This window comes from Ceratotherium simum, chromosome 37 (genome assembly GCF_057802395.1).
Source record: "Ceratotherium simum simum isolate JZ-2026a chromosome 37, ASM5780239v1, whole genome shotgun sequence".
Taxonomy (NCBI): domain Eukaryota; kingdom Metazoa; phylum Chordata; class Mammalia; order Perissodactyla; family Rhinocerotidae; genus Ceratotherium; species Ceratotherium simum.
The window spans coordinates 1911634-1925179 of record NC_141936.1 but is presented as its reverse complement, the minus strand read 5'-3'; the positions used below and the strand labels follow the sequence as shown (position 1 = coordinate 1925179).

General features: G+C 52.8%; 1 protein-coding gene across 10 annotated transcripts in view; it reads right to left on the bottom strand.

Moving 5' to 3' along the window:
- The window catches only part of KIF1A (kinesin family member 1A), a 101204-nt gene extending 96194 nt beyond the window's left edge, over positions 1-5010 (bottom strand). For all 10 annotated transcript variants that reach the window (XM_087424581.1, XM_087424582.1, XM_087424575.1 and 7 more), the window contains exon 1: positions 4918-5010. The gene's annotated coding sequence lies outside the window, so the exon portion shown is untranslated. The remainder of the gene's footprint in view (positions 1-4917) is intronic.
- Between the last annotated feature and the right edge of the window lie 8536 nt (positions 5011-13546).

The following is a 13546-nucleotide window of genomic DNA, read 5'->3' as shown; positions in this document are numbered from 1 at the left end:
TGTGAGAGCCCATGGTGCATGAGAGTCCTCTGTGTGGGGGAGCTCTCTGTGTGTGAGGGTCCTCTGTGTGTGAGAGCCCATGGTGCGTGAGAGTCCTCTGTGTGGGGGAGCTCTCTGTGTGTGAGAGCCCACGGTGTGTGAGAGCCCACTGTGTGAGAGCCCTCTGTGTGAGAGCCCTCTGTGTGTGAGAGCCCACTATGTGTGAGAGCCCTCTGTGTGTGAGAGTCCCCGTGTGTGAGAGCCCAATGTGTGTGAGAGCCCAATGTGTGTGAGGGCCCACTGTGTGTGAGAGCCCTCTGTGTGTGAGAGCCCCCTGTGTGTGGGAACTCTCTGTGAGAGCCCACGGTGTGTGAAAGCCCACTGCATGTGAGAGCCCACTGTGTGTGAGAGCCCACTGTGTGTGAGAGCCCTCTGTGTGAGAGCCCTCTGTGTGTGAGAGCCCCCTGTGTGTGGGAGCTCTCTGTGTGTGAGAGCCCACGGTGTGTGAGAGCCTTCTGCGTGTGAGAGCCCACTGTGTGTGAGAGCCCACTGTGTGTGAGAGCCCTCTGTGTGAGAGCCCTCTATGTGTGAGAGCCCCCTGTGTGTGGGAGCTCTCTGTGTGTGAGAGCCCACTGTGTGTGAGAGCCTATGATGTGTGAGAGCCCTCTGTGTGTGAGACCTCTGTGTGTGAGGCATAGCACTGGCCCGGGTACCAGTGGGGTAGAGGAATAGGGTAGGGTGGGTTGAGCAGATGAGAGGGGTGGAGAGGTGGGCAGAAAGCGCTACAAGAGCATGGGCTGGAGTCACAGGAAGCTGGGCTAGAATCCCAGTCACATGCCTTCTCAGGAGCCTCACTCTGCACATCTGAAAAATGGGAACAACACCGCCTGCCTCCTCGGGGTCTTGGGAGTGTCAGATGAAGGGATGCACGTGAAGTGTACAATGCAGTTTGCACCCAGTAAATGTTCACTCTCTTCCTCCCCAACCAGTGGAGATGGGGTGACACAGTGGGGGTGCTTACAGCAGGCTTCAAGGTGGTGGTAGCATTTGAGGGGGGCTAGAAGCCTCACGTGGAGGTGGGGTGGAGTGCTCCAGGGAGAAAGAGAACTGGACAGGGATAAAGATGAGTGAGGGCTGCAGAGACTCTGTGTGTGAGCATGTGGGGGTGAGTGTGCGAGAGTCTGTGTAAGAGTATGTGAGTGTGTGCGTGTGAGTGTGTGTGTGTGGAGGAGAGGGAGGCTGCTCCAGCCAGCCCAAGGGCTATGTGTGGAAGGGTGAGCAGTAAGAACAGGAGGCCTATGCTGGGTCCTGACTTGCCCTCCCCAACCCCAGGGGGCCCTGACACCTGAGCAAGGTGAGGAGCACGGGGCCCTTCCCTACCCCAGCAGCTTCTGCATCAGGGATCGCGTGGGGGCAGGGAGCCGGGGCTTGGCCAGCGCAGACCACGGGACCAGGATTAGGAGAGTAAATCCAGGCTGACGGGGCTTTAGAGAGGTGGCAGCCCTAAGCCCAGCCACCCCAGCAGTGTATTCTGATCAATCCTGGGTGGCACTTAGCGGGTTGTGGCTTCCAGCAAGCCAGGGGAAGCTAGGGAGGGAGCCGGTTCCGGTTGGGGGGGTGGGGCTCGGCCTACAGGAGGGGCTGGGGAGGAACCCTGAGGGGTCAGGAGGCTCAGCTTCAGCTGACCCCTGACCTTGACTGTGCCCTCCACCCTTCCAATGCCCCCAATGCAATGACCCTTTCATTGGGTCCCCAAGGCACTAGGCTGGGAGCACTGGGGCAGGGTGGGGGAGGGCCTTGGGGTCAGCCATCGCCCCAGTCCATGGTCGTGCTCAGGAGTTACACAGCAAACCTGCTAGCTCAGGTGGGGAGATGGAGCACATGCCCATGACCCCACCCCCCACCCCCTGCCTTGGGCTGTGCCTGTGAGGGCAGCACCAGGTGGGAGAGGCCCATCAGCTAATGGGACAGAACAGGGTACTGAGCAGGGCCCCCAGCCTGGCTACACCCCTGGGCACCCCAGCCAAGCCCAAGGGTTTGGGGCAGGGCATGGTCCAGCCTCAACAGAGTTCTCAGAGATGTTCCTGGGCATGGATGGCGGGAGGGAGACAGTGGAGGTGGCACACTGGGTTCCCTGCGGCCACCTGGGTTGGGGGAAGAGGTGAGCCTCGTCCTTTGGGCCAAAGAACGTTAAATGGAGCAGTGATCTAGGGAGCACTAAGGACTGGGCAGGAAGGTCCAGGGTCATCCTGGGGGTCACCAGCTGCTGAATGACCCCTGGCCAGCCAATCTCCACCCCAAGGGTGGCAGCTCAGGCCCCTCCCAGCTCTCAGAAGTACAGGGTCTCAGGCTGAAGGGCTTGGTGGGCCTGGGCACGTGCCCTGGTCAGTCAGTCCTAAAGGCCAGGGCGTGGTTCCCAATGCTAGTAGCCCTCCACAGCCCCCAATGCGGTGGTACCAGGACCCCATCAGAATATTCCCCCACCCTGCCACACCCAGCTCACCCACCTTGGCTGGCCTATGTGAACTGAGTGGGCATACAAAGACTGCCCCCACCCCTCTGGAAGGCCTTCCCCTGAGGCTGTGCTACCCTCACCTCCACCTCCCACTTATGTGTGCCCCCACCCCCATCACACCCTCCACAGAGCCCATGGCAGGACTTCCCTGCTCTGCTTCCCAAGGACGTGGTCAGCCCTGGGTCAGCAGTGGTGACACCAAGGAGGACTGAAAGGAGACAAGGCTGGGTGGCTGGGACCCCTCTGCTCAGTGGGTCTGGGTGTGGATCCCAGCTCAGCTACCTACCAGCTCAGGGCTTTGGGCAGAGACTCCATCTCCACCTGGCTGTGGCTTGCCTAGCAGGAGGCCCCAGGAAGGGCAGTCTGTGGGGCACTCCAGCAGGGGTGGGGGAGAAAGGGGGCACCCAGTGGGGATAATCACCCACTGTGAGAGGCACACAACAGGCATCCAGCAGGTCCTCCTCACATGGCCCCTCCCTGGGAGCCTTGGGGTTGGGGGGCCCTGACTCCATACCTGATCCCAGTCTCTTCTGCCCTGTGGATCACACCCCACAGACACAACATGCCCATCCTCAGATCCGGGCACAATATGAAATGGAGTTGCTTGCCTGGTCCCCGTCTTGGAGCAATACCCTCCCCAGACATCATGCCCAGGTAGAGGCTGACTGCCCCCTTCACCTGTCTGGGTCTCTCAGCCAGTGACCTCCTTGCCACCATCAGCCCCAGAGGGTCCCTGGATCTTGACTCCAACCAAGTGCAGAGCTGAGACCCGGCCCTGACAGCACCCCTCACCCTGCACTGCAGACACCGCACCCCACTGCAGGTGCCACACCTGCTCCACACCTGACTACCCCCATCCCACAGCACCAGCTAAGGCAGGTGGCCAACCACACCTGCAAAATGGCCGCCGCAGGTACAGCCCCAACCCCCAACTCTGGACCCCAGAGCTTCTCTTCAACCCCGCAGCTGCCTCCTCAGACTGAGAGGGATGGGCATGTTACCCCTGCAGAGCCTCCTTGGCCAGCTGGAGAGCAGGGCAGAGAGGTGGGTCGGGTGTGACCGTTCTGCAGGAGCGCCCGGTGTCGCTGAGTCCCCAAGGTAAGGATGGGGCAAGCCCTGGGCAGGGGCCTCTCCGCATGTCCTACTCTCCGCAGCCCCAAGATCCAATCCGCTCGCCCTACATGGCCTTTAATCCCAGCAATGCGGGCATCCCCTGGAGGCGGCGGCCACCGGGGGAGGGGTCCGCCGGTCTCTGAGGGAAAGTCCCTATTCCTGGGAACGTGGGCGCGCATCGGGTCCGCGCCGGGGCGACGTCGCGCCCGCGCGCAGCAGGCCCCATGACTTGGCATTCCCTCCTTCCCCTCCCCCTCCCGCCCCTGTGGCCCGCTGTCCTTCGCCCACCCAGCGCTCTGAAGACTGCGGACCCTCCCTCCCCGGCCGGATGCTGCCCCGGCCCCCTCTCGAGAGCCAGGGCTGCGCCCTTGGTTTTGGGGGAGTTGGGGTGAGAAGTAGCTTAAGGGGGAGTGCAAAGGTCTTCGTGGCAGTGTTCCTCTCTGTCATCCGAGCCCGGTCGCCTGGGGAGCGCCGCCAGCCCAGACGTCGCGGCCCCGCAGCCCCCTCCCCGCCTGCCACCAGGCCACACCTGTTACTGGGGCGCTGGCTGCGTAGACGCAGGCCTGGTCCGCTGGCGGCCCCTCCCAAGCGTCGGGTCTTTCTAGAAGGGAGCTAGGGTCTCTTGGGAAGAGGACACGGCTGGGGTAGGGGTGGGGGTTGATGAGTAGCCCCCGAGGTGCGCACGAAGCGGGCGGCCAGGCCCTCCCGCCGCAGCCCCCGCCCGCCCCACCCGGCTGCCCGCCTGTTTTGCTCTCGGCTCCAGCATTTGCCCTCCCCCACCCCGGGGACCAGGGCAGCTGGCCGCGCCCCGCCGCCCTGGGCGCCCTCCTCTCGGGCCGGCCGCTACAGCCGCGCCCCCTCCCCGGTGCCCCCATCCGCGTCTTCTGCCCTTCTCTCCATCCCTCCCCTCCCCCGCCGGTCCAAGCGCAGCCCGGGCCGCATCCCTGCTCCGCGGCTCCTCTCCGGGAGACGGGCATAGCGGGGGAGGGAGGGAGGATGTCTCGAGATGCAGCCCGCGGTGCGCGCCCTCCCGGTAGCTACCCCCGCCCATCCCAGCCGAGAGTCCCGCCGCAGTGAAGGGGCCTATCCGGAGGGCTCTGCCCCGCTGCGAATGAAAGGCAGACTCTCCTGAATTTGCCCCATTGTTCTTCGCGGGGACGGGGGAGAGTCGGGAGAAGGAAAGGGGCCGCGCAGCCCCAGCGCCGGGCATGAGCTCCCCGCGCGCGGCGCATCGATGCAGATGTGGGATACCGGGTGCAGGTGCCGGATGCGGGGCGCAGCGTGGGAGGCCCGGCGCGCGGCGGCCTTACCTCTCCGGCGTCACTGGCGGCGGCCCGGCATGTGCACGGGCATGGGCGCGGGTCCCCGAGCGCAGAGCTGCTGCAGCTCCCGGCTGCTCTCGGCGCTGTGACCGCGGCACCGCGTGACGGGCTGCGCGCCCCCGGCCCGGCCCGCCCCGCGCCCCTCCCGCCGCGCTGGTTGGCTGCGCGCGGCGCCCGAGCCCCAGCCGCCAGCTGGTTTGTCGCGCGGGGAGAGGGACGGGCGTCGCGGCTGCCGGGGGATGGGGCTGGGACCAGAGGGGGCTGGGGCCGGGCTGTGACATCACCGCTGACACCGCGGCGCTCTAGGTAGAGAGGTGGGGGACCGACACCCTGGCTCAGACTCGGCGCCCCCTACCCCGGTGCGGCACCCGCGCACCCGCGCGACCTCGCAGGGGAGAGGGACCCGGCGGCGCCCAGCCCCTCTGCCTTCACCCACCGGAACTTGCCCGCGGACCCCGCGCCGGGCCCTCCCCCACTCACCCCTTTCAAGTGAAATCGTGAAATCTCCACGGACCCCCACCCACGAGGCCAACAGCACAAGGGCGTCGACGTGGAGGGACAAAGCTCGGGTGGGCTCCTCGCACCTAGGAGGGGCTGTCGGGGGCGGTGTGGGGATACTGACTTGGAGGTGTAACAGGTGAGTTTTAAAATCGTGTTTGGCTTCTTGGCCAGAGCGCTATAGAGGGAGACCAGAGTATCGCAGACTCCTCACAGGAATGATGCAACCGGCCGACCTGCCTCCTCTCCTCCCATCATGCCTCGAGTGGAGACCCCCACTTTTCCAAGTCATCAGCCCCCACTGTCCTCACACCCTGTCTCTCCAGCTTGACTTCCCTGAACCAAGTCACACTCTGCTCTCGATCCACCCTGGCAAACCCCAGCCTTCGTCAACCCCCTCCCCCCAGCCGCTTTCCTGGCCACCAAGGGCTGACTGGCATTTCTGTGTGTGCCACCAACCTCCATCCGCCGCCCAAGGGCTGGGCTACTTTGACAAAGCCTCTGTCCAGCTCACCCACCGGAACTGCGGTGGGGTGCGGTGACGTCATGCCACCATGAAACAGGGGCGCCCGCATCCTTTTCCAACCCAGCCCCTGCCATCAGCATCCTCAGCATCCCCGTGGCTAAGCCTCCCTCGGCGCCCAGCAGGTGCCAGGCGCTGCCCTAAGGGTTTTACACTGTTAACCATTTAATCCTCACACAACCCAGTGAGGGAGGGGGTGCTTCATCTCAATTTGTAGCATCTGTGTGGCATGTGCCTTGGAAGTAATATTCACTTCTGCAAAGGAGACCATCCTCCTCATCCTCTCCCCTCCAAAACCCCCTAGACAGCTCCTCCTCTTTTGATATTTCTTGGAACCACCTGCGTAAAAGAGAAATTATTTTTCTTCCAAACTGTTGGTAGAAACAATAAAACTATCTGGGTCCCGGGGAGGGGGCAGGGGGGAGGAGGTTGGGGAGTGGTGAGGGGAGGAGTCTTTATCATTTCCATCATACTTATTGTTCTGGTCAAGTTCTCTATTTCTTGAGCCAAATTTGGCATTCTACATGTTTCTAGGAATTAATCCATTTCATTGAGGTTTTTAAATTACTAGCATATTTATTCTTATATCTATTGTTTCTGTACTTATTTCTCCTTTTTATTTTGTATTTTGTCTATTTGCATTTTTCTCTTTTTTAATATTTTTAAATGTTTTCAAAGGACCAACTTTTAGTTTTATTAATCTTCTCATCTTTTCCTTTCATTTATTTCTATCCTTATCTATTATTTCTTTCCTTCTTGGTTCTTTGGATTTGATCTGTTGCTCCATCTTGAGCTAAATGCTTAGCTCATTTATTTTTAAACCTTCTAATTATCTGATAGATCTATTTAAAGCTACAGAATTCCTTCTACAACACTGCCTTAGCTGGATCTCACAAATTTGGACATATAATATTTTCATTATCCTTCAGATCTAAATGTTTCTTGATGTCCCTGATGATCTTCTTTTAAACCCATGGGTTACTTAATAATGTTATTTACTTTCCAATAGTATTTCTTTTATTATAACCTTTTGTTACCAATTTCTAACTTAATTGCATTATTGTTTGAGAACAAAGATCTGTTCAGTCAGGATCCTGGCAGGAAGCAGATGGCACACTCAAATTGGGTAATTTGAGGAGCGTTTGATAAAGGGAATATTTACAAAGGTGTGGGTAGGAGGTAGGGAAATCAGAGGACTGAGTGACAGTATCTGTACGCTGGCCCTTCTATCCTCTGTGACTCTGAGGGGGCCTGACTGCCTGGTGGGGTGGGGGGTCTGGTAGGAGCAGTGGCCTTGGTTGAGGGATGCAGCCAGCCTGAAGCACCCATCAGGAAGGATTTGGGCAACAAACCCCTGGACCTCACTCACCCTCCTCCCCCGATTTGGTAGTGCTCCCTTTGGCTGAACCCACGGGACAGCTGGAGGGCAGGGGCACGCACTGACATGGTCCATTTAGGGCAGTCTCTTAGAGCATGAAGCAGAGGGGACTTAGAAGCCCAGTCTGCATGGTATTGCTTCTGGAACTTATTGAGGTTTCTTTAGGTCCTAACACATAGTCTATTTCTGTAAATATTCTACATGTGCTCAGAAAGGTTGTGTTCTCTGTTTGATAGGTATAAAGCTCTGTATGTATTTAATAGTTCAAGATTATTCATTGTATTGATGAGGATTAGGAGATTTCTGCTAATTTTTGTCTGCTTGAGCCATTAAATTATTATTTTTTAATTAAAATCTCCAGTTACAGTTGTTGAGACATCTGCTTCTCCCGGCAGTTCTGCCAGACGTTGCTGGATGTGCACTGAAGCTGCGTCCTCAGGCAAAGGACTGATGTTGACGGATGTGCGCTATCATCCCAGGGCCTCTTGCACACGCCGTATCCTTCTTTGTTGTTGTGTCTTTTTATTCTTATTTTTTGCTCTGAATTTGAATATCATATATTAAGATGTCAACCCAGTTTCCTTTGGGTTCATATTTGCCTGGCGTGTCTTTTGCCAACTTTTTTAGTCTAAACTTTTTGTATCTTTTTTTTAAGTGTATCTCTTTTAGGCAATGCATTGTTGGAATTTTTAAATCAAATCTGTTTCTATCTGTTGGTTGGAATTTAATCTGCTTGCATATATAGTAATTACTGCTAAATGGAGACTTAGTTTTGCCATCTTATCAAAAATTTCCATTTACTGTATATATTTTTTTCTATTTCTCTTTGAGTGTAGTGAGTTTTCTTCTGCTGGTTTACCCTTATTCATATTTTTATTATTATGGCAATTGCCCTTAACTTAACTTTTTCTTTTTTATTTACCCTGTGTACCCTCTGTAGTTAAGTATTCTCCCTAACATTCAAGTACTTTAGCTTGGTCACATATTTCTCACTCCCAGGCACTACTGATGTTGTCTAGAATTATAGTTTGGAGTTATTATGGATATACTTTTTTTCTTCGGTCCTTGCTTCTGATTAAGACAATTAATACAGGTTCCAAGATACCAGGCTATCTTTATTTTCCATACCTTTTGAAGATTCTCCTGCATTTGTGTTACTTACGAAATACAAAGTGTTATTAATGTGGATCTTGGGGTGGAAAACATTCTAAAGCCTTGTATTCCTGAGGATATTTTTATTGTACTTTCAATTTGACTGGATGTAAAAGTCTAGGTGGAAAGTTTGTTTCCTTCAATACTTTAAAAATATTAATTTGTGGTCTCCTTGTATGCCATTGAGAAGTCCAGCTTCCACTGGGTTCCTGTTCCATGTTCTTTCTCTTAGGATGCTTCTAGAACTTTCTTATGGTGTGGAGTTTTCTGTCTCTCTCCTGTTTGACAGTTTGTGAGCCATTTCAATCTGAGGTTATTTTTCTTCAATTCTGGAAAATTCATCTCTGTTGTTTTTCAAATATATTCTCTTCTCTGTTGTAATATTTTTCTTCTTTGGGAACTCGCAGCATCTGTATGCTGGCCCTTCTATCCTCTGTGACTCTTACTCTTCCCTTTATACTTTCTAACTCTCCTTCCCGATCGCCTTCTGAGTGACGATGGAATTCAGTACCCCTCGCCCATCAAGATGACGTGACTAACAATCACATCTTTCCCATGTTAGCCCTGCAACAGCACACTCTCCTATGTTCTTCCAACCCACACTCTGATTCGTCTTCTTTTGAGACACATGTCGGCATCTCCCTCAGGTGTGTGCTCCACCTCACTCACCGTGACTCCTCAGGTTTGAAAATGTCCACTTGAGTCACATTTCAAATGTATCTTGTGAGTTTGTTAATATGTGAGTCAAGGGCTTCACCCCTCTGTGGACCCCAAACAGCTTCTGGAAAGATGGGTGGGGGTTGAAATTGTGGATAAGAGTCCAGTCAAGGAGCAGCCAGGATCAGAGTCGGGCTTCACTCTCCAACCGCTGTGTGACTCCGGGCAAGTTCATTAGTCCCCTATGGCTGTCATCTCTCCTGCAGATAGCATAAGAACAGCTGTGGTAAGGATTCATGTGTAAACTGCTGAGATGGGGCTGAGGACACGGCAAGCCCCATATCCACGATAGCTGTAATGGTGAAACAGCAAAAGGATTCCCATTACAATGAGGGATGTGCACTGTCACCTCTGTTTTACTTAGAAGTATCAGCTGTTACAATCACAAATGAGAAAAAAAATAAAAGGAAAAAATATTGGAAAGGAAGAAACAAAATTATCATGATTTGTAGATGATATGATCGTCTACCTAGAAAATTTAAAGGATGAGTGAAAAGCTATGGGGAACAGTAAGTTAGAGGCAGGTAAGAAAAATTATCACTGAGAAGGCAACAGTTTCCATAAAAACAGACAATAACTAGTTAGAGCCTATTATGGAGGAGTCCAATCACAACAGCACTAAAAAAGGTAAAATGCCCAGAAATAACAAGAAATGTACAGGTTTCTCATTTATGAAGACTTTACATATAAAAATTGAAAATCCACTGAAAAGAGGTAAATTAATGGAAAAGCATAGCACACTCCTGGAAAAGAAGAGGCAAAGTTGTAAAAGGACCAATTTTCCCTAAAATTACACATTTGATGCCATCTCAATTAAAACAGCAACAGAAGTTCACATGGAAAAACAAACCTGCAAGGCTAATCAGGAAATATGTTACAAAAGAGAGGAATGAGGAAGATCTGCCCTGTTAGAAATTAAACATATTATGAAATTTTAATAATTAAAAAGATGCCAGTACTGAAAAAGAAATAGATCAAAAGTTTATGATACAGGTATCATTTCAAATAATTTGGGGAAAATAGATGACTTGATAACTGGTGTTGGACGCTGTGGGAAATATACAAGTTGGACCCCAACTGACATGACATCAGGATAAACTTCTGATGGAGTAAACATTTATTTGTAAAAATTAAAACTTTAGGAAACTAGAATGAAGTGTGAGTGGTGCATTCAATATCTTGGTGTGGAGAAATCAGGATACACATCCTGAGAGCACTAAAGAAGACCAATGGACCACATAAAAACTAAACATCTGTATGACCCAAACATCGTAAACAAAATTGAAAGACTAACTCTACACTGGAAAAAATATTTCAAAACATATAAAGATGAAGGGAATTTCCTAAAAGTATAAAAAAGTTATGCAAACGAACAGTAAAAAATATAAGTAACCACCAGAGAAATGGCCGGAGACTATGCAGGGACACTTAACAGAAAGAAAATGAGTCAGTAAGTAAAGGTGGTCAGAGTTAAAGAAATGCAGATGATTTTCCTGACCTATCAGATTGTCCAAAATTTAAACGTCTGGTGATATCCAGAGAGTCCTGGGTCTGGAGAAATGTGCCCCTCTACGATGTGGCAGTGGCCACAGCAAGTAGCACAATTTTTCTGAAGGGCAGTTTGTCAAAATGTGTCTGCATTTAATGTGTTCCTACCCTTGATTCAGTCATCCATGCTAGAAGTTTGCCTGTGGTGCCTACATACAAAAATTTACCCAAAAAAATGGAGATAATCAAGGTGTTCACCCCTGGGCAGTGGTTAAATGAATTTGGGTATATACAGGAGAGATTTCTCTGAAGCTACTAAAAGAATGAGTCTCAAAAGTTATGTGCTGATGTGGAAAGATGACCAGGATGTTTGTTAAATTATTTAAAAGGGGCACAGAAGAGTGTGCATAATACACCCCTCCTTTTTTCTCCTGAAAGGAGTCACAAGAAGCTGTTGACAGTGTTGGCCATGGCTGGGGGTTGCTGTTGGGGGAGGAGGCTGAGGACGCATTCACTCTTTTTTTTAATATATATGATCTTTTTGTATATATAGTTTGAATTTTCTAATTTTATTCAGGTATATATTTTTTATGTCAATGACACTATCTAAGAGTAGAGATTAAGACCCATTTTCACTTTTGCTTTCTTTTTGTATCATTCTGAATTTCCAACACTAATAAATACTACATTAAAATTTTTTTTAAGTTTAAAAAATCCTATCAGAGCTGTAGACTTCTATAAGGCTGAACAATGTAGGAAGATGCCCAGCCACCCCAAATATTAGGTTAAGTTATATAAAATTGCTGATGTTCAACTATTTTTGACCTACAAAAAATGGTAATTTCAAATGGTTTAACCTAATAAAAATAAACGGTAGAAAAATATATCACAAAATTCAAAATACACAGACCATCTTGCAAACAGAAAAGAAAGACAACCCAAGTGCCACAAACCAAGAGGAAACTCAAACCGATCGTAGTGCCTGCAGCCAAGCGGAGCTGCTCAGGATGAGCAGGGATGGAAACGTCTGCACAGCATCTGGCAGGTGCGGAGGGCACCAGGGGAACAAGATGGGTAAAGGGTCACCGCCAGTTGGGGGAGCTCGTGGGCAGGATGGCAGGTCCAGGTCAGGAAAACGACTGTCCCACACAGGTCACCCTTGGGGCCTGGATCTGCTGGAGCTGTCTGAGCAAAGCTGCGAGGAAAAGGAGGCCAAGGAGTTCTCGGGGGGTAGTGCCTGCAGTCTAGGCGAGACCAGCGCTCAGCAGAAACGCCAAGGAGGGTGCTGGGGTCAGGGGGAAACCCCGGAGCCAGGCGGAAGCCCGTAACCTGTGCTTGAGAAAGATTCTTGAAATTCCAGGAGGAGGACTAGAGAGACATTGAAACAATATTGGAAGAAATATTGGCTTAGAATTTTCCAGAATTGCAGATAGACAAAAATGCCAGAGAGGAATCAACATGATCCCAAACGGGAAAAATAAAACCAAATCTGCACAACACCAGAGACAATCAATCAATCAATCAATCAATCAAAGGCGGAGTGAAAACACAGGTTACCTGACAAGAAGTGACAATTGACAGTCAGGGGAGTGGCAGGATGTGAGGCTGGGCTGCCGCCTGCCCAAATTATAGTTCCTGGCTACAGAGCTGGGTGGGAGCCCTGGGGAGTCTGAGCGGAAGGATGCGGGATTTGGAAGATGCTGCACTGCCTGGACCCCGGCCCACTAGATGGACCCCGCCCCCATCCCTCCGCCGACGCCTGCGGCCAGCGGGGACCACCGCGCGTTTGCTGCCGGCGCGTGTGCTGGACACGGGGCCCCACCCACCAGAGGGCCCCGCCCACTGAAGGCCCAGTCCCAATGAGGCCCCGCCTGGTTGCGGTGGCACCCCCCCCCCCCCCCCCCCCCCCGGGTAGCCAAGTTCTGGGCTCAGCGCGCCGCCTGGGAACGCCGCTGCCATAGCAACAGCGGGGCGTGTCCAGCTTGGCCACGCATCCCCGGGGACGCAGGCGCTGGTGCAGAGCCGTCAGGCCTGCGCTGGGCTCTTCCGCCGCGGGGAGAACGGCTGCTGAAGTGGGGCCCAGCCGCGGGGGGCTCTGTGGACTCGAGCAGCATCGCAGTGGGCTTCCAGATCCAATGCTGGAAGGCCCTTAGCTGCGTTTCACAGATGGGGAAACTGAGGCCAAGGTGGGAAAAGGAGAGGAAGGACTTGCTCCAAGACAACGGGTTGGTGTCCAGACAGAATCCTGCTGGCGCGGCCAGGACCCTTGTCTTCCCAACTTTGCTCAGGCAGCTCAAGCAGGTCCAGGCCCCAAGAGTGACCTATGTGGGACAGTTTCCTTGATCTAGACTCTGGATCCTGTGCCCCCAGAGCTCCCCTGTCTGGCTGAGGCCCACTTGCCCACCTGGTGTCCGCTGATCCCCACTAGGCACGGCCACTAGCTGCACCATTGTAGGACTTGCCCACCACATAGGCACACTTTCTCTTCAGCTTCTGCAGCCTTTCCCTAAAACTGAGAATTCCCATCATCCAAAGCCCTGTTAGGATGCCTCCTCCATGAAGCCTTCCTGCCTTCACCACTGGATGGAATGTTCCCATCCTCTGAGTTCTCATTTGTTCCATCCTTTGAAAGTCTCAGGTCATTGTGTTTAAGGTAGGGACAATGCCCTCCTTAGAGTTTGAGAAAGAGTAAAACAAATGAGCCAACAGGCTGTATGTAAATTGTCTGAGACCAGGCTGTCTGGATGCAGTCCTGGGCAGGAGGACGAGGCACAGACTCCCCACGCTGATAGGCCAACACGTGTGCAGGGCGTTCAGGAACCTCAGCAATAGTGCGGACAGGTTTCCTGCGCAACATGGGG